The following is a 24,604-nucleotide window of genomic DNA, read 5'->3' on the forward strand; positions in this document are numbered from 1 at the left end:
ATCCCGGAAGCGCTCAAACCAAGCCTTGGGTGCTTGTTTCAGGCCATATAAAGACTTCTTCAGGCGACAGACACGTAAAGGATCACTGCAATATCCAGGTGGAGGTTTCATGTAGACTCTCCTTTAATTTGCCATGAAGGAACACATTCTTCACATCTAAATGAGAAATAGTCTAGGAATAAACAACAAAAATGGCCATAAGAGTCAGAACTGTGGTGATCTTAGCAACCAGGGCAAATGTTCCTTCATAATCAATCCTATATTCTTGACTGTATCCTTAGGCAACTAACCGGGCCTTATATCGATCAAGAGAGCCATCTGATTTTAGTATGATAGTATGGACCCAACGACTTCCAACAATAGAAGCATCTGGAGGAGCTGGCACAAGATCCCAAGTGTCACTCTCATAGAGGCTTGAATTTCGGCATCCATAGCTTCTTTCCACTAAGAACTTCTAATGGCTTGTTTTAAGATCTAGGGATATCTGTGGAAGAAAGTACAACAGAATAGGAACTATGGTTTGAAGGAAAACCATAGCGGTTAGGAGGTCGAGAGATACGGGTAGAACGACAGAGTGGAATAACTGAACTACTATCTAAAATAGGAGGATCTTGGGTCAAGGTATCACTTACAGAGGATATCTGAGATGAATGCTCTGGATCGGGTGGAAGGAGTGTTGTAGGCGTAGGAGCCAGGACATGTAGCCGCTTGCGGGTGAAGACAAGAAGATCTCTCTCGGTTGAGGAAGTAGTAGTGCCATTTGAATCAAAGTCCTGCAAAACAGAGATGGAAGGAGCAGACAATCTAGCAACCCCAACAAAGAAGGAGATATGTTCAAGAAACACAACATTCCGAGAAATCCGAATATGACGAATAACAGGATCATAACACAAAAACCCTTTGTCGTCAGGACTATATCCCACAAAGGCACACATAGCAGACTGAGCAATTAATTTAGATCGTTCACGAACAGGAAGAGCCTCTTTTATATCCCACCCCAAAGAGCCTCTTTTATATTAAAGAGATAAAAAGTATGTACAGTTACAAGAATGCCCTTACAGGTCTTAAAGATAAAAAGAACAAATAAAATAATAAGAACTATGATACTATACAACAAGGACTACTCTAATAATGTACATCAAGATATATCTTCACATATGGTTGTAGGCATTGGAATCACTAATCCATGGGGATTTTAGGTTATTAGTAGCTACTTGGAAAGTTGAGGCTATGTTACTTGAAGAAGAGGTAAACGATGTAGAAGGGGTGGATCTAGAATTTGCCTATCGGATGATCCAACCATATTGCTCCAAATGGTCAGCGAAGGAGTTCATAATATTCTCCTTGAGATCAGGACCAGGGGGAATCCTGAGAGAAACTGGTAGTAGAGAAACCACTATGAGGCTCATGAGATGCAAGGTTGTTCGAGGTGAACTTCTTCTGGTTTGGCTTTTTGCAATGAACCAATGCATATACACCTCTTGGACTGAAGGGAGATCCTTGATGCCCAAGATTTGTACCCAAATGGGCTCATAAATAGGGTCAAGGCCTAGTAGGAAAGGAATCACATGTTGTTGGGAAATCAACTATTTATAGGCTTTTGCATCTTTCTAACTCTCCCATTCTATGCTTTGGTAGTAATCCAACTCTTTCCTTATTAAAGCGAGGCCAGAATGGTATGCTGATAAGCTTCTTTTTCCTTTCTTACATTTTGACGAATAGGCTTGTAACTGATAAATTCTAGCATACTGCCTTTGTTTTGTGTATATTGCTTTCACTTGTTCCTATATTTATTGCTGTCTCTACCCACATAAAATTCTACTTGATAGATGGTAATAACTCTCGTCTCTCTTCTTTGTTAGAATCACGACAAGGTTTTTGAGCCTTTTTAACTTCAACTTTCGGCATAGAATAGGTATTGGGCTATGAGTAATCTAACGGCCCATTTAATTGCTATGATAGTTCGTAATTACTTAGAGCAACATGCCTCGGTTGGAAGCCCCTCCTTTGTGATACTGACTGGTCCAAGTCTCCCACATAAACCCCAAAACCTACTAAATCTGAATAGAAGCAACTAAACACAAAATCCACCTAGAATGTAATCGAATCTTACTCAACAAGACCTCTCTTGCATTTTTATTTTTTTTTCTTTTATTGCTTTGTTTCTTTCCTTGCTTCCATCCTACATTCATTCATTCTTCTTTTCTTCTTTTTGTTCCATACCTAATTGATTCATTCATTTCTACATTGATTCATTCCTAAATTCCTTTTGTTCACATTAATTCATTCATTAAATTTTGCATTTATACATTCCTTTGTGCACTCATGCGTATGGATTGAAGCATAGATTTGTTCATTATTAATAAATTCATTCTCGCATTTAAGCATGCATTGAATGGCGCATTCTTTTCTTTGCATTCATGCATCAAGAATCCATTCATTCATATATGCATTCATTCATATGGTTACATTCATGCATTCATCTTGATAAATATAAGCATAAATATGAGAATGATAAGGAATGAATTAATTTTAACGGAGATATTGAGGAATCAATCAATGTTGAAATGAATGAATTAATTTGATAAAGACAAGAAGAAGCAAAATGGCCTCATCTTTCCTTGTTGAAATCTTATCTTTTTCTCTTTTGATATAAACCAATCCAACAATTTCTCCTATTTCATCCCTACTTCGCAATAGCATTCGTTATGGCGCCAATACTCTCTTTAAAGTAACATGGGTTGGGTCAAACACCGTATTTTTTGGTTTAGACCGGTCTAAGTCTTCTACTTGCCCCTCCTGTTCAATAGACTTTTGGGAGCTAATCATTCACCTCCGAACTGTGAATGCTCTTCCTTCCTTCCATATAAATGACTTCCATCAACTACCTATTGTCCTAATTCCTTGCCAAAAGGTTTTGTTGGAAGCCCCTTCAACGTCCAACCACTTTCTGTTCCTCCTTTTTTCCCAATTCAGCCACTTAGCCAATCCCTCAACATTGGGTTGGAGTACAGACTCCGACCACTTTCTGTCAACCACCTTACATCTCATATTTCAACCATTTAAACTCCTAAAACTATTAAATATGAATGGAAACAACTAAACACGAGAACCACTTGGAGCCTAATCCAACCTCTTCACCAAAACCTCTTTATTTTTTGTTTTATTGCTTTGTTTCTTTCCTTTCTTCCTCCAGTCATTCATTCATTCGTTCTTCTTCTTTTTGTTTTTACTTAATTGATTGATTTATTTCTATTTCGAGTCATTCCTGAATTCCTTTGTTCACAATGAATCATTCATTTAATTATGGATTTATCCATTCTTGTTGACCTCTTCCCGTCTTTCTACCAACTTGTCTATATCCACTTTCCTCATCCCAGTGGTGGTTCTCTTCTATCTTCTTTCTCCTCACTTTCTCCCTGATTAAATCCTGCCTCTCTCTTTGTTTCCCCCTCTCTGATTTAATCCTTTCCCATCAAGATTCAGCCTTATGCATCAATCCATTATGAGAAAATAAAGTATTTCAGTTCGACTTCTTTCTCGAATCTCAATGTTTCAATTTAACTTGTTGACCTCTGGCACACCCGTGAGACATGTTGCAAATTGTACGAAAACTGAAGTGGGCACAAGAACTTAGCAAAAAAATCAACATAAGAACAAATCAAGAAGCCAAACCATAAGAAGTTCACCTCGATCAACCTTGAATCTCATGAGCCTCAAAGTGGTTTTCTACTATGGTTTCTTCTTAGAATCCCCCCGTTGGGTTCTAATCTCAAGGAGGATATTATCAACTCCTTCTGTGACCATTTGATGGAATATGGTAGGGCTATCCATAGGCAGAATATGGATCCACCCCTTTTACATCGCTTGCCTCTTCCTCAGGTAACTTAGCCTCTACTTTCCATGAGATCATGCATACCCTAGAATCCAAGTGGATTTATTGTTACGGTGCCTCCATCCATATGATTGGTAAATCAATTTTTTTCATTCCTACGGCCTTCTTTCTATCAAAGATAAAACGAGGTTAGCTAATGGATCCTTATCCTCCATTGTTGGTTAAGAATCTATATCTTTGCCTTTTGGTGTCTCATTATCAAATGGTTTACATGTTCCTAAGTTTTCCATTAACCTGTTGAAAATTAGCAATATTATGCATGCCTTGAACTGTTCAGTAACCTTTCGTCCTATTGTGTTTTTCAAGGTTTGGCCTTTGGGTAGACAATTAGTAGAGGGAACATGGCTGATGGTCTATATGTGCTAGAGAATAAAGCTAGCCTTGTGTTCTCAAGGTCTTTGGGTTAGTCAAGTAAGAGTCAAATCATTTTGTGGCACCATTGTTTGGGTCATATGTCTTTTGGGTACTTGAAGTGCTTGTTTCTAGATTTGTTTGTCTATGTCTCAAGTGCGTCAATTAAGTAAGCATTCTAGAATTTCATTTCCTTTAGGTCAGAAAAAAATCACATTTTCCTTTTCACATTCTATTTTCTAATGTTTGGGGATCGGTAAATATTCTAACTGAGAATGGCTATAAATACTTTATCTCCTTTATTGATGACTTCTCTTGATATACTTGGGTTTATCCTATGCACTCACATTGGGCAACTTCAATCTCTATTTAAAATTGCGTGTAGAACATACGTTGAAAATCTTTCATAAGTTTTGGGACTTCTTCTCATTGGTGCATAGGTATATCGAGGGAAGTCATTAATAAAGGAGATGAAGTATTTGTAGTCATTCTCAATTGGAATATTAAATTGATTCCTATAGAGGAGATGGGCCAAATGGCCCATAGACTGTCATTTCATGTTATGTTTATGTTTCCCTCTATAATGGGCCTTATTCTGGGCCCATACTCTGTAATGTTCTGTTTTTGTAATTTCTAGCCCACTCAAGGGCCTCTCTGTAATATTTCAAAGATTAACTTAATAAAATGTTTAGAGTGTTAGAGGGAGGTTTAGTTCGAACCTCTCACTCTCTATTTCTCATTGCCGCCAGTTCTCTCTCTGTCTCAACTTCTTAATCTTCTCTTGTTCATTTTTTCTGGTTTTGCATCTAATCTCAAGCAGTCCTATACTTCAAGAGGACCGTTTTCAACTTGGTATCAGAGCAGGCCAGAGCTTGGCGTGACCCTCATGTGGTTCTAGTCCAGCCAACTGCATGAGGATGTTCTAGGGCTGGAAGTTTATAGTCATTCACCTGGTTCTTGGAGGTCATTGGAGGGTGCCCAAGTCTCTACACACTTGGAGAATAGTTTGGTGACCAAGAAGAATCAGAGAGCAAGGTGTTCGGCCTGATTTCAAATCAGAGAGAAAGGTGTTCGGCCTGGTTTGAAGTTCAAATAAGAGATTCACTTACTGTAAGTTATCTCAGTCATTGCTGGGTTATTTTCGTTGCTTGGGAGGGCTGTTAAAGTATTCGAAACCCTCCATTCTGCCCTACTGTTCGGCTGTTGCTGGACTGATTCAACTCAGAGATTTCTGGGTTGTTTTGGAGTGCAGTTCGGCTGTTGTTGGACTGTCAAGTTGCTGAAACTGATTTGGATTCAATGGTAGTAGTCCGAAAATTCTGTCCAGCCTTTGTTTTGGACCTATACAAAACATTATTGAAGTGGTTCCTACTAGTTAACAGTAGGGTGTTAACTACTACACAGAGTGTTTGTCAAAAGGCCTCTTAAGAATTGTGGACTGTTATTTCTTCTCTTTGGGACAACGGTTGTTAGGGACTTGAAATACTTTGTGTTTGGAGGTCTGCTGGTTGTCCCTTGAAGGCTGAAATAGTATTTCTTACACTAGAAAGTGCTGCCACCGAGCTGGATTGTCACGGTTATCAAGACTGAACTGTTTTTGTGAGCTGGTTGTTGTTGCCGATTCAGCTCAAACTAAGTTCATCAAGATTCCCTGTACCTTGGAAAACTTATTAAAACCCTAATTGGAGCCTTTGCATGATGGATTCCTCGGACCTTGAAAGCAAGAGTGCTGCTGAATATGGACAGACTTTGGGAACCCCAGCCGATTCTATGTTGGCTGTAACTACAGTTAAACTTGATGGGAACAACTACTTGGCATGGTCACAATCAGTGAAGGATGAAGAACATAGAGACTTGGGCATTGTAGAAACAATTACCCTGTAAGATCAGTTGTGTTGAGATGAATGGAGATTCGCCCTCCTCCTCCTTTTATAGCCTTAAAGATATTTCCTAATCTCATTAGGAGTTTCCTAATCCAAATATGTATTTGGATCAGGACTTCTCTTTAAGAGATAAGGATAAGCCCTTATCTTATCTGTAGATTAGATCAGCCCTCCTAGTCTTATTAGGAGTTTCCAAATCCAAATCTGCATTTGGATCTGGGCTTTCTGAGTGGATAGGGATAACTCCCTATCCTATCTGCTAATCCAAATCCCAGATCCACCCCCTTCTTTAACTAATCAAATTAGACCAGTTCGAATTGGGCTTTAGGCCCATTAAATCTATGTGCTCACTAACCTTCCAGACTGCTGCCCAGTTGGGTTTCCTTGTATGGTGTGAGACCCAAACATTGATCTACACATCAGCCACATGGGTTCAGCCTAGCCTCTGTTACAAGGCCTGTCCGAATTCACTGTTATGGGTAGTGAACCCCTGAGCCCATCACCATGGGCTCTTAACGGGCCCACACTTACACTAAGTGGTCCCTTGGCCAAGCCACCTTATAAAAACCTAGGGACTGTGGGCAGATGCAAGATTAGCCCATCAGGTATTACCCTCAATGGTTTTACACTTAACCTCTCAGCCCATAATGATCAAACACTACCCAACAAGAGATGACCTCTCCCTCGGCTGCAAGGAACAGTGTTGCACTCTACTCACATGAATCCCGGGAATTAAAAATTTTTGCAAACATTTTGAAACCGTAATATATATGTATATCTTTATATATAAATATATTTTGCAAAAACAAATTTCAACGATTGAAATCGGTTGTCGGCAGCTTTGGTTTCCATCAGAGAGAGTGCATCCTCGATCATTACCTTTGTCCGACAAAGGGGCTGATCCTGTCACTATGTCACCCACTCAGATGAATTCTTAGACTGTCCCAACATACCCAGGTTTTGACCCCCTCTAAGGATCTCACTGATTGGCATATCAAAGACAACCCAATCCGACACCTAGTGCAGTATCATAATCGAGTCTAGGGGTAAGGTGTAACATTCCAGTTTTGCCCATCAATCTCCAAGGTCCAAGGCAATACTGGAATTCTGGTCCGGTTCAGGGTTTCAAGAAAACCCACACTGCATGTATCTCAGGTCTCACCCTGGCAGCTGAGACAAGCCACCCCAACTAACTTGGCGGCACATCAGTGTCAGCCTTGGCAAGATAGATCTCCCCAGATCGATCCATTGGCTGTGAACATTCTAAACTAACACGAGTCTCATATGTGTCCAGTTTAAGGGTATTACACTGAAACACACCACAATAACATGAATCAAATATGTACTTTTTTCATTTTACAATAAATGTCATAAGGTACATCATTCTGATTGGAGCTAAGGGCATACACTATCTAACAGGGTTTGTTTAATCCCTCACCAAAGGGTATGCAGGAAGCCCCTCTAGGGTTCAACCACTTTCTCTTCCTCCTTTTTTTCTCCTTTTCTAGTTCAGCTGCCTAGCCAATCCTTTAAACTTTGGGTCAAAGTACAAACTACCTTTTGTTAACTACCTTATACCTCTTATTTAACTACTTAAACCCCTAAATCTATTAAATAGATGTATTCTCCAAACATAGAGGACAACAAGATGTTAGAGAGGGAGACACCCAAGGGCCTACACAAGAGTCTTCCGAAGAAGAGCAGGGAAATCTTAGAGAATCCCATGATGGTTATTAGATGATTGAAGAACCCCCCTACGAGTGTATAGATGATTTAGAGAAAAGCTTTGAGTCTTGAAAAGCACCTTGATTCGAGAAACAATCAAGTCCAAAAGCTGAAACGATGCTGAAGTCGATCAAAAAGCTTTAGACATGATGGAAATAGAGAATTCCGGCAGCTTGAAAACTTAGTATGGTACTGTACTATCTTAATGTGGACATGAGATATCTGAAACAAGTGGTTGTTGATTCATTGAAACTTGAAATCCCATTTAGTTCTATCTGGCAGTTAGAATTAAAAGATGCTTTATAACTCAACTTTATTGTGTCCCAGAAACCATGCTGAATGTTTCATTGAGTTAATTGAAATCACTTAGCAGTAAGCACTTTCCAATTTCCTTACTCTGAACACTAGAACAAACCTCCTTTTTTGATCAGTAATTGGACAAATATAACAAACGCAAGTGTGCAATCAGTGAGCATATTCAATAGCAACTTGTTTAAGTCTCAACATTAGGACAAGCTCTTTGTAGTAATGTCTTCAAATGCATCAATGTTTAGTTTATGCTAATAAGTCATTTGCTAACTTACTTTAAAATTCCAAAATCATTGCTGTCCAAAACCAGTCTTTGGAAGATCTAGATAGCTGGTGGAGTGGACTCAAGGAAACTAGTGGAGAGGCACATTGAAGTTGGTAAATCTGTAGGCCTATTCTTTTTGGGTGTTGTGGCTTTTGCTAGAAGTGCTTTCGAAAGAGTTTGAGAAAAAGAAAAGGAGAAGTGAAAGAGCAGCACTCCAAATGAAGGTGGAGAGTAGACCTGTTCATGGGCCGTGCCGGGCCGGGCTTGGGTCGGGCTTTCACTCTGTATTAACAGAGTTTTCTAAGGCCTGAGCTCGAGCCCGACTCGACCATCGGGCCTACAACTTGGGCCCGAGCCCGGCCCTCATAAAAAGCCTGAAGCTCGGGCTTGGGCCCGAGCCCGAAATTTAGCCCATACTGTTAGCGGCCGAATAGAGAGAGAGAGGGAGATTATAAAAAAAAGAATAAAAAATGTATATATTAAATTATAAATATATTTTTTAATAAATATTATATTATTTATATATTTTATATAATATACAAAATGCATATTATATATTTTATAAAATATATAATGCTAAGTCGGGCCGAGCCTTTTTGACAAATCCCGAGCTCGGCCCAAAACACAGTCGGGCTTACTATGTTAGGCCCGAGGTCAGGCCCACAAGCCTAATTACATGACCAAACCCGACCGGGGTGCGGGCCGGGCCATTGGGCTACCCGGCCCATGAACAGGTCTAGTGGAGAGGCATGGGATGAGGGAGAGGGGCAGGATTTCAGATGTGGAGGACTAAGTGCGATTGATGGGAGCAGTTGTGAATGTTTGATCCACTGGTTTTTAGAGGCAGATGTTGTCGTTTGAAGTGTTCAATAGGGTTGGTTGGAGACTTTCTCATCTTGATCAGGGCTAGTGTTGCTTTGTTTAGTTTTTGGAAGATGGTTTTAGTTTGGTTTTGTGTGTTGACCCTGGATTTGTGCTGTAATTTTTTCTTTTTTTTCTGTTTTCTGTTGTGGGAGTATTGTTTTTTGCTTTTGGATGATGTTTTATCACCTTTTAGTTGTAATCCCTTCTTTTCTTTTTTAATGAAATTTACTCTTGAAAAAAATCCTTTGTTCTCTAAGCACCTCATATGGTGTTAATAAGTTCAAAGACTACTGCTTCAAATGTGTTCCTTCTGCACATAACCTGTGGGGGTAGTTTTGTAGTGCCCTTGTCCACCATACTTGTGTTTCTTCCATTTTTTTTATATATTTTCTTTTGTTTTGATTTTTTGTACAGTTACTGTATAGGAGCTCCTGGAATCTAGAGTTTGTAGCACCTATTTCCCATGTACCTAATATATATATATATATATATATATATATGAATGGAAACTCAACATTTTTAAAAAATCCTTGTTTATATGGGCAATAGGAAGATAAAATTAGTTTGAGGGGAAAACTTTGTTACAATGTCCTATTCCCTTTTCTGCTCTACTACTTATAGTTTTACAATCTTGATTGTTACAGTTGTTACAAGGCAGTTGTTACAAGTGGATGGTTAGTTGTGCTGACGTGGCCTCCTCTTGTAAAACTGATTAACTGCCTTCTGTTGGTCTGTTCCAGCAGTCTTGACAGTTGGAGATGAGAGCTTGTCAAATCCAGGACTGAGAGATGTCAAATTGACCAGCTCATCTGGGGATGGGGAGGCTAGAAAATTGAAATCCATTTTCAGAGAACTAAGACGAGTTAGTTTAGGAAAATGGTCTATGGGAATAGGACCAGAAATTTTAAAATCAGATAGATAAAGCAAACTAAGATCATAAAGATGTGAAATGGGTTCTGCCCAGTTAGTTACAATTGATGCCTTAGACATATCAACACCACTCAATCTAAGTTCTCCAGGACTGTCCAACTCCTGCAACCAATTTAAATTTGTAATTGATAAGTAGCCACTGGAAATGTAAGTAGACTGAGATTGGAGAGAATTCTTCCTGGAAGATCGATTAAACGAAATGGTTGACACATCGATTATTGGAAAAGAGCATGAAAGGTCAAGGTATTCTACGGAGAAGAGGTTGGTAAGCTGGGATGTAATGGAGTCATTCAAGTTGGAATTTGAGAGGTTGAGGCAAGACTTCTGAGACTAACAAACTCAAATGGGATCTTGGAAAACTGGAAATTATTGGAGGTAAGATCAAGGTAGCTGAGATGGCCAAGTGTGAAAAGCGATGGCTCAATTGTACCACCGATGGCAATAGATTTTGAAGCAGAGGTGAAAACCAGTTCAGAATTAGTATCAAGTACTGTAACTATTAGAATTGGGGTTTCGGAGGTCGATGGCTATGACATGGAAGGAGTCAGAACAATGGATTCCAGTCCTATTTCAGCAGTTTAAGCCTTTCCAAGAAGACAAACGAGTAGAAGGGTCTCTGAGAAAAGATTTGAAATTCAAAAGAGCTGCTTGTTCACTGTTATTTTTGCCCATATGCCCTCGTTTAATCCTCAAACATGTTGGAAAATCCAGTTGCCATGTGATAAGCAACATGTTGATGGAAGATTGGTTATCTCTGTGCTTTATTTTCACATATACACACAACCAATTTTTTTTCCTTTTCCTTATATTATTTTTATTTTTATTATTATTATCACTATTATCTTATACAAAAAATTGGTTGTTTGCTTCCTTGAAAGTGATTTTTTTATGCACAAGAAGCCACTATTATTTGGTTACATTGGATCCTATTTCCAATCCTTACTAAGTCAATGGAAAACTGTTTGGCTTGGCCTAGGTGGGATGATCAAGTGATGAGACCCTTGGTCAATGAGACACTTGTCTCAGTCCAGAGGGGCTTGAATTAGTCTGTTGAGTATCTTGCTCCCAAGATACAAATCAGTTATGTTCCTTACTGATTGGATAGCCTAATTCAGATTAGATAGCTCTCTATTGCGTACTGCTTTATTAGACTGTGTCTAGGATCTTTGTTTGATTTATTGCAGGTTAGAGTGTTCCAGCCATAGCCAACCTTCACAGGGAGTATCCAAATTTGATTGATCCAAAATATTTAATGCATTTGGTCAAGCACATAGAAGAAAATTTCACTTTATAGATGTCAGATATGTTTCCATTGATCATGGCGTAATGCACTCTGTCTATTGATCATCTTCTTTGTCCAAATCTGTTTGGCACACTACAAGAAAATTAACTTCTAGCAACGGACAACAAAATCCGATGCTAGAGGGTGGTTTGTAGCAACAGATTTATTTATCCGTTGGAATTGGTCTGTTGAAACTGAAGAGAGGAGAGGAGACTTGTGTGTTTCAGCAAGGAGGGTTCTGAAAAGAGTTTTCGAACAGTCTCTTTCTCAGCCCTCTAACACTGTTTTATTAGATATATTTGAGTAATTACAAGGAGGCCCTTAGTTGGGCAAGAATTTACAAAGAACTTAAAAAAATAACTTAATATTGACAGGATGGGCCCAAAATAACAAGAAGAGTAAACAACCTATGGGCCATTCGGCCCATCTTCTCTACACTCCCCCTCAAACTGAGCATAGATGTCAATCATGCCAAGCTTGCTGGTATCATGCTGAAGTTTTGCCTTGGGAATGCCTTTGGTAAGAAAATCTGCCAACTGTCCTTCAGATGTGATGAAAGGAAGACACACTTCACCCGAAGAGACCCTTTCCCTAATGAAGTGTCGATCAACTTCAATATGCTTGGTTCTATCATGTTGCACTAGGTTGTGAGCAATGTTGATGGCAGCCTGATTATCACAGTACAACATCATTGGCTTGTCATATTCAACTCCAAGTTCTTCCATCAAAGATTTTAGTCATAATAATTCAGAAACCCCATGTGCCATGGCCCTGTATTCTGCTTTAGCAGAAGACTGAGCAACAACCGATTGTTTCTTGCTTCTCCAAGAAACAACATTACCAGCTACCAAGCTGTAATACCCAGAGGTAGATCTTCTGTCATCAATGTTCCCGGCCCAGTCAGCATCAGTGTAAGCTTCAAGTTTCATATGACCATGCTTGGCAAACAGAATGCCCTTTCCTGGGGAGCCCTTTAAATAACTTAGGATTCTCTCTGCAGCTGCCAAATGAGTGTCTCGAGGAGCATGCATGAATTGGCTAATGCAACTGACTGCATATGCAATATCTGGCCGAGTCATGCATAGATACAAAAGTTTCCCAAGAAGTCTCTGAAAGATTCCTTTGTCTTCTAACAATGTCCCTTCTGAGGCTGAGAGTTTATGACTCATATCAATAGGAGTAGTAGCTGGTCTAGCACCCATCTTTCCAGTTTCAGAGAGCAAGTCAAGAACATACTTTCTTTGGGAGAAGAATCCCATCCTTGGATCGAGCCACTTCAATGCCAAGAAAGTATCTCAATTCCCCCAAATCTTTAATCTCAAACTCTGTATGGAGAAAATATTTTAGATTTTGAATTCCTGAGGCATCATTACCCGTCACTACAATATCATCTACATACACAATGAGGTATACTGTCAGAGGTCCACTCCTCTTCACAAAAAGAGTATGATCGGACTGTGTCTGCACATAACCAAAGTTAACAAGTGCTGTTCTAAATCTCTCAAACCATGTTCTAGGGGATTGTTTTAGTCCATAAAGAGATTTCTTCAGCCTGCATACCTTCTCTTTTATATCAGTTCCATACATCCTTGGAGGAAGAGACATGTAAATCTCCTCATGTAATTCACCATTCAGAAGTGCATTCTTCACATCCAATTGATAAAGGGGCCAGTCAAAGTGAGCAGCTAAAGATAGAAGAACCCTCACAGATGTCATCTTGGCAATAGGTGCAAAAGTCACTAAATAATCAATCCCATATGTCTGTGTATAGCCTTTTGCAACCAGCCTGGCCTTGTACCTTTCAATGGTGCCATCAGCTCTGTATTTGATAGTAAAGACCCACTTGCAACCAATAGGATCCTTCCCTTCAGGCAAATCCACCACCTCCCCTGTGTCATTCTTGTGTAGGGCATCTATTTCAAATTTCATAGCATCCCTCCATTCTGGAATCTTAAGAGCTTCTGACATAGACCTGTGAATAGGATGAGAAGCAACAGAAGAGAGATAGGCAAAATATGAAGGTGAAAGCAAACTGTAAGAAAGGTGCCTGGAAATGCAGTGTGCAATGCACTTCCGTTTTCCTTTTCTAACAGCAATGGGAATATCAAGGTCAGAGAAGGATGAATCCAAAGGTGCTGAACCAGTACCTATTGACTCTTCTGTGACTGGAAGTGTAGGAGGCTCATGTGTTGTAGGAGAAACAACCTGCACATTTCTGGATCTTTGCCTTTGATACACCTTGGGATTGAGGACAGGACGAGGAGGTAGGGTACCGGGACAAGGAGAATGGAACGACTGATCCAACCTTGATTCATTTGAGGGAGAGGCAGACACATCAAGGGACTCAACAGGGACAGGAAGAGGAAGTGCAAACACCTGTGTCAAATTCTCCCCCTATGGACAATGTCCTTCTGGAGAGGAACCATAAAAAGGGGAAGACTCATCAAAGGTGACATCCATTGAGACATACCGATTGCCAGACTTTGGATCAAAACAGCAATAACCCTTCTGTTTGGGGGAATAACCAAGGAAGATACACTTTTGGGCTTTGGGTTCAAACTTATGCCTTTGGACACTTGGAACATGTACATAATAGGTGCAGCCAAAGACACGAATAGGAATAGGAAAAAAGGTCTTTGTCCGGATGAAGAAGAGTGAAGGGAGACTTAAACCCCAAAACCTTGGATGGCATGCGGTTTATAAGATAAGTAGCAGTAAGTACAGCATCCCCAAAACCTGGTAGGAACATGTGAGGCAAATAAGATACTTCTTGCAACCTCAACAATATGCCTGTTTTTCCTCTCAACAACCCCATTTTGTTATGGGGTCCTAGCACATGAGCTTTGATGAATAACCCCCATGTCAGAAAGATAGCAGGATTGGTTTTTCTCAAGGTATTCTTTTGCATTGTCCGATCTGAAGATTTTAATCCTGGTATCAAATTGGATTAGAACAAATTCATGGAATTGTTTTACAAGTCTTGGAACTTCATCACGGGATTTCATCAGGAATATCCAAGTGAATCGTGAAAAATCATCAATAAACAGGATAAAATATTTGTAGCCACCCATGGAGGGTAAGTGGTAAGGCCCCCACACATCAGAATGCACAATATTAAAAGGAACAGAAGATCTTTTATTTCTCAAAGGATACTTGCTTCTACAATGCTTTGACAATTCACAAGACTCACAATGAAGACTGGACAGACTAATTCTCTTAAACAGTTCAGGGAATAGATGACTCAAAGCCGAAAAAGACAGATGACCAAAACGACAATGACACAACATAATCCGACTAACAGACTCTGAAGAGACAGATCCAAGAGCAGCATTCCTAAGATGATCAGTGCATTGTCCCGGAGTATCAAGCAGGTATATTCCGTTCGCCTCATGGCCACTCCCAATCACCTTCTGAGACTCCAGATCCTGAAAAACACAGTAGGAAGGAAAAAAGGTTACGCAACAGTTTAGTGACTTGGTTAAACTGCTCACAAACAACAAATTTGTATTTAGTTTAGGTACATGAAGGGCAGAAGGGAGGTACAAGGAATCCGTAAACTTGATGGTTCCCTTACCAGAGATAGGGGCAAGTAAACCATCAGCTAAAGTGATTTTATCACGTCCAGGAAGTAAGTCATATGAAACAAACAAGGTAGACAGATTGGTCATATGGTCAGAAGCACTTGAGTCAATAATCCAAGGGATCTTGAGATTACCTGAAGAGGTAGCATGATTAGCAGAAGCCCTTATACCTGAATGAGCAAATGCTGAAGTAGTAGAATTTCCTGAAGGGTCGGTAGCAGAGGTCACATCACTCAGCTGACTGATCATCTTCCCAAATTTTTCATATTCTGCTCTCATGGCTGCCAACTGTGCAGAAGCAGACATCTCTTCACTATCTGGCCCAGCAGCTACATTTGCACTTCCTGATCTTTTACTATCATATTTTTTCTGAAACCTAATGGGAACAAGATTAGGATGTAACTTCCAGCGCTTGTCTTTGGTGTGCTTCGGCCTTTTGCAGTACTCACATACAACTTCTTTCTTTCCTGTGCCACTAGAAGTTCCAACATTCCCTTTAGGTTTAATCCCCATATTGGCAAAGTGATCATTAATATCAGCCCCTTGAACCTGAACAACCCTTCTGCTCTCTTCACTACTCACCAATGCATAAGCTTGTGACAAAGATACACACTCCTTGGAAAGAATATTTTGTTTTGTGATATCATATTCCGGGTTTAGTCCAGTTAAGAACTCAAAAACCCTGTTCCTTTCAACCAATTTTCTGTAGGTCTCTACATCATTAGTGGTGTCCCAAGTTACAACTTCTATCAGGTCAATCTCTTGCCATAAGAATTTCAGGGTTGAGAAATATACAGCAAGAGGTTTCTCTCCTTGCCTTAAATTCTTTACATCACTTCTCAATTTATATGCCCGGGCCACATTGAGTTTTTGGGAATAGGTTTCTGCAACACTGTCCCAAATTTCTTTTGCTGAATTCATCCATAGGTAGTATTGACTGATTTGTGGCTGCATTGAGTTCACAAGCCACCCAATGACAGTGTAATTTTCTTGCATCCACTTCTCGTAGGATGGATCATCTTCTGGGGGAGCCTTCTTACTCCCGGAAATGAACCCCCACTTTCCTCTACTACAAACATGAATCTTTACTGATTGTGACCATGCCAGATAATTAGTTCCATCTAGTTTAACTGTGGTCATAGTCAATAAGGAATCACTTGGAGTCCCCTGACCCAGTCCATATTCAGCACCACTTTTGTTTTCAAACTCTGAGGAGTACATCATGTAAACACTCCAAATATGATTTCAGATGACTTCTACAAGTATGCTGGATAAGAACAAGCAATAACTGAGTTCAGCCGACCACAAGGAGACAACACACTGAGTTCAGCCGACCACAAGGAGGCAACACACTGAGTTCAGGCTTCAAGAAGTAATCAGAAACTCCTAGGCACTGTGCACTCAGCCGAAGTACCTTTTCAAGGTTGTACACTCATCCAAGAAGAGTAAGTACCAATCGGTATTGCTGAATAGGCCTTTTCACAAACACAGTATGGGCAATAGAGACAACCCCACTGTCAAGGAAGAGAAAAGACCCCAAAAACTGTTCGTACAGCCCTCTAAAACAGCCGAACAAGAGTAACAATACACAGCCTTGTTACAAGGATGTTTCGGCAGGTTTTAACAGTCCAAGAAGAAGAGAAAAAACAGCCCAGAAATTTCTGGGTTAAACCAGATTTAATGCAGTTGAAGGTAGTACAGAACAGGTAGGATTTTCGGACACTTCAACAGTCCAAACATAGTCGAAGGTAATGCAAAACAGAACAGAAAACTGAGCACAACTTACAGTTCGAGCTTCAACAGTCCAAACACAGTCGAGCTTCAAAAACAGAACCGAGCTGTTCCCCTTCCCCTTTTTTCTTCTTCTCTGATTCTTCCTGGTCACTGAACCCCTTCTCCAAGAGATTCTAGTCTTGGGCTCGTCCAATGACCTCCAAGAATCAGGCAATACGTGACTAAGCCTCCAGCCCTAGGACGTTCAAGTTCATATATGCTCTGATACCATGTTGAAACTGAAGAGAGGAGAGGAGACTTGTGTGTTTCGGCAATGAGGGTTCTGAAAAGAGTTTTCAAACAGTTTCTTTCTCAGCCCTCTAACACTGCTTTATTAGATATATTTGAGTAATTACAAGGAGGCCCTTAGTTGGGCAAGAATTTACAAAGAACTTAAAAAAATAACTTAATATTGACAGGCTGGGCTCAAAATAACAAGAAGAATAAACTACCTATGGGCCATTCGGCCCATCTTCTCTACATGGTCCAACCTTTTAATTTAGGATATAGCCATGGATGCAAACTGTTGCTAAAAACCATAGAAATATGTTAACCACAAACAAACACCGTAGCTAAAACCGTTAATATGTCAGCTATGGGCATAAACCAGAGTTAGAAATAGATTAATTGACTGCCACTATACTAAATTCCAACTCCAGATCTCCTACCACGACAACTCTACCCACACCTACCCACAAAACACTACCCCCATGCATTGGGAACATCTCCCTATGCATAACACCATGTAAGGGCGTGAATGTTCTCCATGTATGGTTGCGATCTCATTGGGTAGAGTTGTCGTGGGTAGGAGATCTGGACTCCTAAGTTCCGCCCAAAAGCAGGGTTTTCCTTACTCCCGCATGGCATGGATTCTGTAATTTCTGTTCTCAGAAATTTGAAAAGAATCGAGACCTTATTTGATCTGAGAAGTTGATTGTGTCTTTTCTCTATCTAATTTGTGAGATATTAATTTTTCTTTGCAAAGAAGGTAATGGGTAATTGTTTTGAAGCAATGAGAGAATCAAAAAAAGTTTTATTTTTCCAACTAATCAAAGGGTACGTTCTTTTCCTTTTTTTTTTTCTTTGCTTTCTCTTTGTTTCATTATTTTGTTTTTTCTGATGGTAAGAGTTTCGTTTTGGTTTTCTTGGTAGTTAGGACGAATTTTGAGAGGACCCTTTTTCAAATTTCATGTGTGGTGGACTGGGTAGAAAATTGGAACCCTAGTCTTTGAATTGGTTTGATCTAACCGGAGGTAGCTGACTAAAGGACTTCCGAGAATAAATGTAATGGGAGATCACGTTTGATTCTGAAATCTTATTTCTATTATTGCTTTTCGAAATATTTGCCACTGCCCTCAAAGATTTAACCACCTGGATGTCAAACTTCAGCCCCACTTTGTACTTCATATGATTTTTTATTAGGGCTCTCATTTGTTTATCAATTGTAGTTTTCCACTCAGGTTTGCTCAAGGCTTCCTAGACATCCTTCAAATTTTGGATATAGGACAATGCAGAAACAAAGGCTCAAATGAACAAACTTTGGATATAGGACCGAAAAATCCAACCAAATCAGTGCTTCTTGGTTATATTTGTAGTTCTTTTCTGCTTGCTATAAGTTTCAAAAGCTGGTAAGGACTCCAGTATATGAATGCTGATAGGAATAGGAAGAATACTTCCAGATTAGGTTATTCTTTACAATTGTCATTCACCCATTGAAAAAAAAAAAAAACTCCTGGGTGAAGAGAAAAAATGAACAAACTCTCAAAACGTAATATCTGCAGAGAGAAACTTTTTATTGGACTCAGAATCATAAACATGATATCCCTTTCAAACATAGAATACCCAAGAAAAAACAAATCAGATTGCCCAAAGACCAAGTTGAATGTGATAGGCCCAAGACATGCAAAACAAACAAACCTAAATACTTTTGGGAGTAAGACAAAAGACATGAAGGTAAAGACATAGAACCTAATAAGGAAACTAAGTGAAAACATGACGTCTGGTTGATAAAATAAGTTGCAGTGAGCAAAACTTCTGAAAAACATAAACATTTTGGAATATGAATACTGAAGAAAAGTTTTTGAACAACTTATTATAAATTCCAGTTCTTGCATTTGACAATACTATTCTGTTTTTGGGTAAGTATCATCTTTTGAAATTAATAGTTCCTTTTTTCAGGTATAGCAAAAAAAGAAACATCAGCAATTATAACTTTATCATGTCCAAAAAGAAATGGAATATAGTAAGAAAAGAATGTCAAGTTACCTGTCATGTGATTTAAGGCCCTAGAATTAATGATCCAAGGGTTAGGCAGAGTGGGATGAGGTAGCATGACGAGCAAAGTAGATACCTGAATGAGAAAACTAGGTGGACAGGGCCACTGTTGCACCCTTGTCAATTTTGGTTAGCAGTGCATGGAATTTCTCCAATTCCTCCAAAGAGCTGGTTACATTACTATGATTTTTCTGCCACACAGTAAATGGCATTCTACTTATTTACTCTTCTTTTTTTTTTTTTAATTTTTTACTTTTGACAAATCTGGTTGAAGGGATAGGAAATCCATCACATGGACGCCCATAGATTGCGGAATAAGGGGCAAAATTCAAAAATTTTTCTCCCTTCAACTGGGAATCGAATTCCCTATTTAGAAAATCATATTTTCAAGGATCATTCTTGAACCATAAACTGAACCAGATCTGAACCAAAAGGAGTAGGGAGGGATAATACCTGATACAGAGAAGCAGTATCTCCCAATGGAGGTGTTCATGCCCAAGGAAGGATCCAAAATCTGCTCCCACTGAAGATGGCACAGTGCAGGGTGGAGCAGAATCAACAGTGTTCTTCCAAAAGAACTTGACCCTTCTCAAGAGTCACTTGGACGGCCTGTGAATACAACTCCCACCAATCTTTTCTCCAAAAGATTGGAATCAAGATCCAATCTTGATTTCTCCCAAGAACTGGAGATCGAACTGCTGTAGGCGGCGGCTGCAGGAAGGAGGCGGCAAGAGAGTATTTGCAGGGTGCAGAATTCTCTCTTCTGGTAATCTCAGCTCTGAAGACAAGGATGTGTGTCTTGCATGTCATGTCTAAAGGCTGCCACCCCCTCCTCCTTTTATAATCTCAAAGAGATCAGCTCCTAATCCCATTAGGAGTTGCTAACCCAAATCATATTTGGATTAGAAGTCCCTTTAAGTGATAAGGGATAATCCTTATCTTATCCGTAGATTAAATCAGCCATCTCCTAATCTAATTAGGAGGCTTCCAGATCTAGATCTCATTCAGATCTTGGACTCTCTAAGTTGATAGGGTCTGGGCCCAATCCTATCAGCTGATCCATCTCAGAATTCGCCCCTTAAGTGACTAATCAAATTAGCGTAGTTTGAAATGGGCTTAAGGCCCGTTTAAGGTTATGTATTCATTTAGCCTTCCAAACTGCTGCCCAGTTGGGCTTCCTTGTATGGCGTTGGACCCAAACATTGATTTACACATCAACCACATGGGTTCGGCCCAGCCTTTGTTACAAGGCCTGGCCGAATACACTGTTATGGACAGTGCACCCTCTGAAACCCATCTCATGAGCTCTATGGGCCCAACACTTACCCTAAGTGGTCCCTGTGCCAAGCCACCTTGTAACACCCAGGGACTGTGGGCAGATGCAAGATTAGCCCATCAGGTATTATCCTCAATGGTCTTACACTTAACCTCTCAGCCCATAATGATCATACACTGCCCGACAAGAGAGGACCTCTCCCTCGGCTACAAGGAACAGTGTTGCACTCTCTGCTTATATGGATCCCGGGAATCAAAACCTTTTGCAAACCTTTTAGAAACCATAATATATATACTTTTATATCTCATATAAAATATATTTTGCAAAACAAATCTCAACGATTGAAATCGACTGCCGGCAGTCTTGGTTTCCATCAGTGAGAGTGAATCCCCGATCATTACCTTTGTCTGACAAAGGGGCTGATCCTGTCACTATGATCACCCACTCAGATGAATTCTCAGACCGTCCCAACATACCCAGGTTTTGACCCCCGCTAAGGATCTCACTGAATGGTACATCAAAGACAGCCCAATCCAACACCTAGTGCGGTATCATAATCGAGTCTAGGGGTCGGGTGTAACTTTCTAGTTTTGCCCATCAATCTCCAAGGTCAAAGGCAATACTGGAAATCTGGTCCAGTTCAAAGATTCAATTAATCCCACACTGTATGTGCCTAGGGTCTCACCCCGGTAGCTGAGACAAGCCACCCCAACCGACTTGGTGGCACCACAGTGTCAGCCTTGTTAGGATAGGTCTCCCCAGACCGACCCACTGGCTGTGAACATTTTAAACTAACACGAGTCTCATTAAGTGTCCAGTTTAAGGGTATTACACAGAAACATACCAATGGAACATGAATCAAATATGCACTTTTATTCATTTACAATAAACTCATAAAGTACATCATTTTGATTGAAGCTAAGGGCATACAAAACTGTCTAACACTGGTATGCAATTCTCTTGAGTTTTATTAATGCAGGAGCTGAAGAATCAAATATGGAATTTTCTTAAAATTTTTGTATTTTTTGTATATTTGGACAGTATGGGTATTTTCGTCATTTTAATTAGTCCTGTGTAGGGCCTGGGATATAACATCTTGTTCCTCTAGTTTACTTGGGCTTGTCTTTAAATTTTTCAGTTTATTTGCATTAGTAGATAGAAAGTTATTGTGTTTCTTAATGCACAAGATAAAGAGTGGCACTTTTTGTAATTATGGTGAACAGTGTTTTGGGCCACACAAGTCACTCTATAAATAGATGTATTCTCTTCCTTTTGAAGGAATGAATGAATGAAGATTTCTTAAGAGCTCTCTTGCTGTATGGTGTGATTCCTACAAACCCTAGAGTGATTCTAGGACCCCTTGGAGTGATTCCTTGGAATTTCTCTCTTTTCTCTTTCTCTACCCTTTCTACTCTCTCTTCCTCTCTCATTTCTGTTTTTTGATAGTTTGTTCTAGCCCCACTGCATCACTTATAGCAGCAGCCATTTTGTGGAAGAAAATGTTGAAGGTTAGGTCTACATCCAGGCCACCCCACCCAAGATTTTGGATATTTAGGACCAACATTAGGTAATGGCCTTTACGAAAAAATTAGGTATTAGTAAGTGGACCATAGTGGTTAGATCCTTCCCTCAATGAGAACAAATAGTGGCATTTTGTTTTCAAAAAAAGGTAAAGTAATTTGTATTATCAACAAAATAAACAACTAACTAGTGTAAAACAAGAATCTATACACCCGGCCACAATACTAGCTAAGAGACCCCAAAAAACTCTATAGAAAAAAAAAAAAAAGAATGACCTATCTCCCAAAAAAAATACTCCATGAATGGAGATCCAGTCCTCAGAAAACAAACAATATTGAGTTGCTTTTACCCAATTTAATTAGTTCTGGAATTTGCATTCGATCACTCATGAATTGCACCCATAGTTTCCTTGAATTGATATTGCTTCGTCATGATTTAGCTACTATTATTTGTTTAATGGAAGTTCTGATTCATAAGAACTTGAAGAAAAATTGTTCTCTTATTTAATCATTTACTCCTTTGGAGATTAAAATTGTCAAGTGGAGGAAATATGAACTTGGTTACTTGATTCACTGATTATCTTTCCAGGTTATCTATTGGAGCAGTGTATGATTGCTCAAACTGCGAGGGAAACAGCAAGTTTTTTACTTTTGATTTCTTCCCCAACATATGTAATCCATGAAACTTCCCATGGTAACCATACGATTGTTACCAATATTGGTTTTGTTCATTGCATTTTCTATGCTTGTAGATGACCTGATTAGATGATTGTAAACATTTGATATAGTGCTCACTTAAATGATGAAAGAAAAACATGTGCATACTCTTTAGATTAAAAGGCATGGTGAAAAATAATTATGAGGACTCCACTGAAACCATTGAATCAAGACACCTCTTAATTGCAGCATAAAATTCATTAAAAGCTTCTATGTTTTTGGAGATTTTTTCCAGGTTCCGTGTCTAAGTGGGACATCATCCTGTGAGAGGAGAAATGTGAAAAATGCCTAAATGTGAAGTGGGTGGCTGGGCTGGGCCAACTCCAAATCTCCTATATTGGAAATAAAGCACAAATATTAATCCAACCAAAAGAAAATATCTATTGGATTAGATACGACACCATATGCCCCTTATCCAAACTCCAATGGTTAAACCAGGAGAGTAAAAAGAAAGCCTCAGGCAGAAGCCCACAAATAGAGTCAGATTAGGCAAATTCTGATTTGACTGCTAGTGATGTCAATGGATTGAGTCTGATCTTGGTCAGGGTAGACCCAGTCCCAAACCAATATGTGAATTTACAGTACTAGTGCCGAAGCAGACCCAGTAATAACAAACTAAAACCAACTGGATCATTAATTGGGGCTATTGGGAATGACCCGACAAGACCTGATTATAGCCTACAACTAATCTTTATTATTATATTGGAGGGTTCTGTCTTATTACTAAGTGAGACGATAATAAGTTCTGTATTTCTTTATTTTCTTTGATTTGGCTGATAAGGGAAGCCAAAAGACAAAAGAAAGGCAAAATAGCAAGGCAAAATTTCTTTTGAACTTCTTCTACTTTCTCTCCTAAAAGGTAGAGAAAGCAGAGGAAAATAGTGGAGTGATATGAAAGCACTCATCCCACTCCTAAAAGAAAACTATATTGTCTTTTCTTTTTCTCTTGCTTTCTTCATGACAAAACATATGACAAATGACCCCAGAATCATCCATTAGAAACATGGTTTTGGGCCAAAAAGATCTTGGCCCTATTCATGTGCCCTCACTAGGATGAGATTGGAGCTGGAAAGAGGGAAAAGACTCCCAATCAGGACTACTACATTGGATGATCTGTAACCAGGATAAAATGGAAACAGGGAGTTTAATTTTTCTGCTTTTATTTGTATTGTAATGGGTAGGGTTGACAGTGAGAGGGAGAGATGTGTTGGTGGGTTTAGGGGGCTAAGTAGCCTCCCTTGTAATTTTCTGGAGTACAGTTTGAGGTTAAAAAAAAAAAAAACAATGCCCATGTAATTTTCTGAATTTAACATCAATCAATTCCAAAGCATTAAGTGCAAGGTATTGTATGTAGAAATTGATTTCTGGTAAACGGACACCATTTGAAGCCCTAGTTTCAATGTAAAAAGACGTCATTTAATCTGGTAGGTTTGGAACTTATGGTTAATGGGGTCATAAAATTACTAGCTATAGTCACAACTATAGGTCATCTATATATCAAGGTAGATATATCTCTGTAGTGTATTTAGAAGTGGTACTTTTCTTCTTCTGTTTTGAGGGTGGATTTTATGGGGGTCTCTAATTGGATGTCATGTACAACTTTTCTCATTGTACAGAGGACCATGCTTTGCCTTAAAAAAAAAACAGAGGACCATGCTTTTGATATCAATACATTTTACTATACTTTGCCTTAAAAAAAAGTTGAAATGGAGCCAATTCTAGAAGGGCTGAAAATGGCCAAAGCACTTGGAAAACTTATTGGTAGAAGGAGACTCAAGGATGGTAGTGGGTTGGGTAAAGAACATGGAAGGATTAGGCAAATAGCTAATGGGAGGGTGGCATGATATCAGTGAGGGGTTCAGATTTGACATCTATCTTATTTGTTTGTGATAAGTAAAATAAGGAAGTAAAATGATGTTTCCAGTTGCCCCCACCTTGTATCAAAGACAATGGAGATAG

At 39.4% G+C, this 24,604-nt stretch overlaps 1 long non-coding RNA gene across 1 annotated transcript in view; it reads left to right on the forward strand.

Moving 5' to 3' along the window:
* Positions 1-22,767, forward strand: part of LOC148845930 (uncharacterized) — an 88,208-nt gene extending 65,441 nt beyond the window's left edge. The window contains exon 2 of the long non-coding RNA XR_016102438.1: positions 22,518-22,767. This is a non-coding gene — a long non-coding RNA (uncharacterized LOC148845930). The remainder of the gene's footprint in view (positions 1-22,517) is intronic.
* The last annotated feature ends 1,837 nt before the right edge of the window (positions 22,768-24,604 follow it).

Source organism: Nelumbo lutea, chromosome 7 (genome assembly GCF_056320005.1).
Source record: "Nelumbo lutea isolate HS-2025 chromosome 7, American lotus-T2T, whole genome shotgun sequence".
NCBI lineage: Eukaryota > Viridiplantae > Streptophyta > Magnoliopsida > Proteales > Nelumbonaceae > Nelumbo > Nelumbo lutea.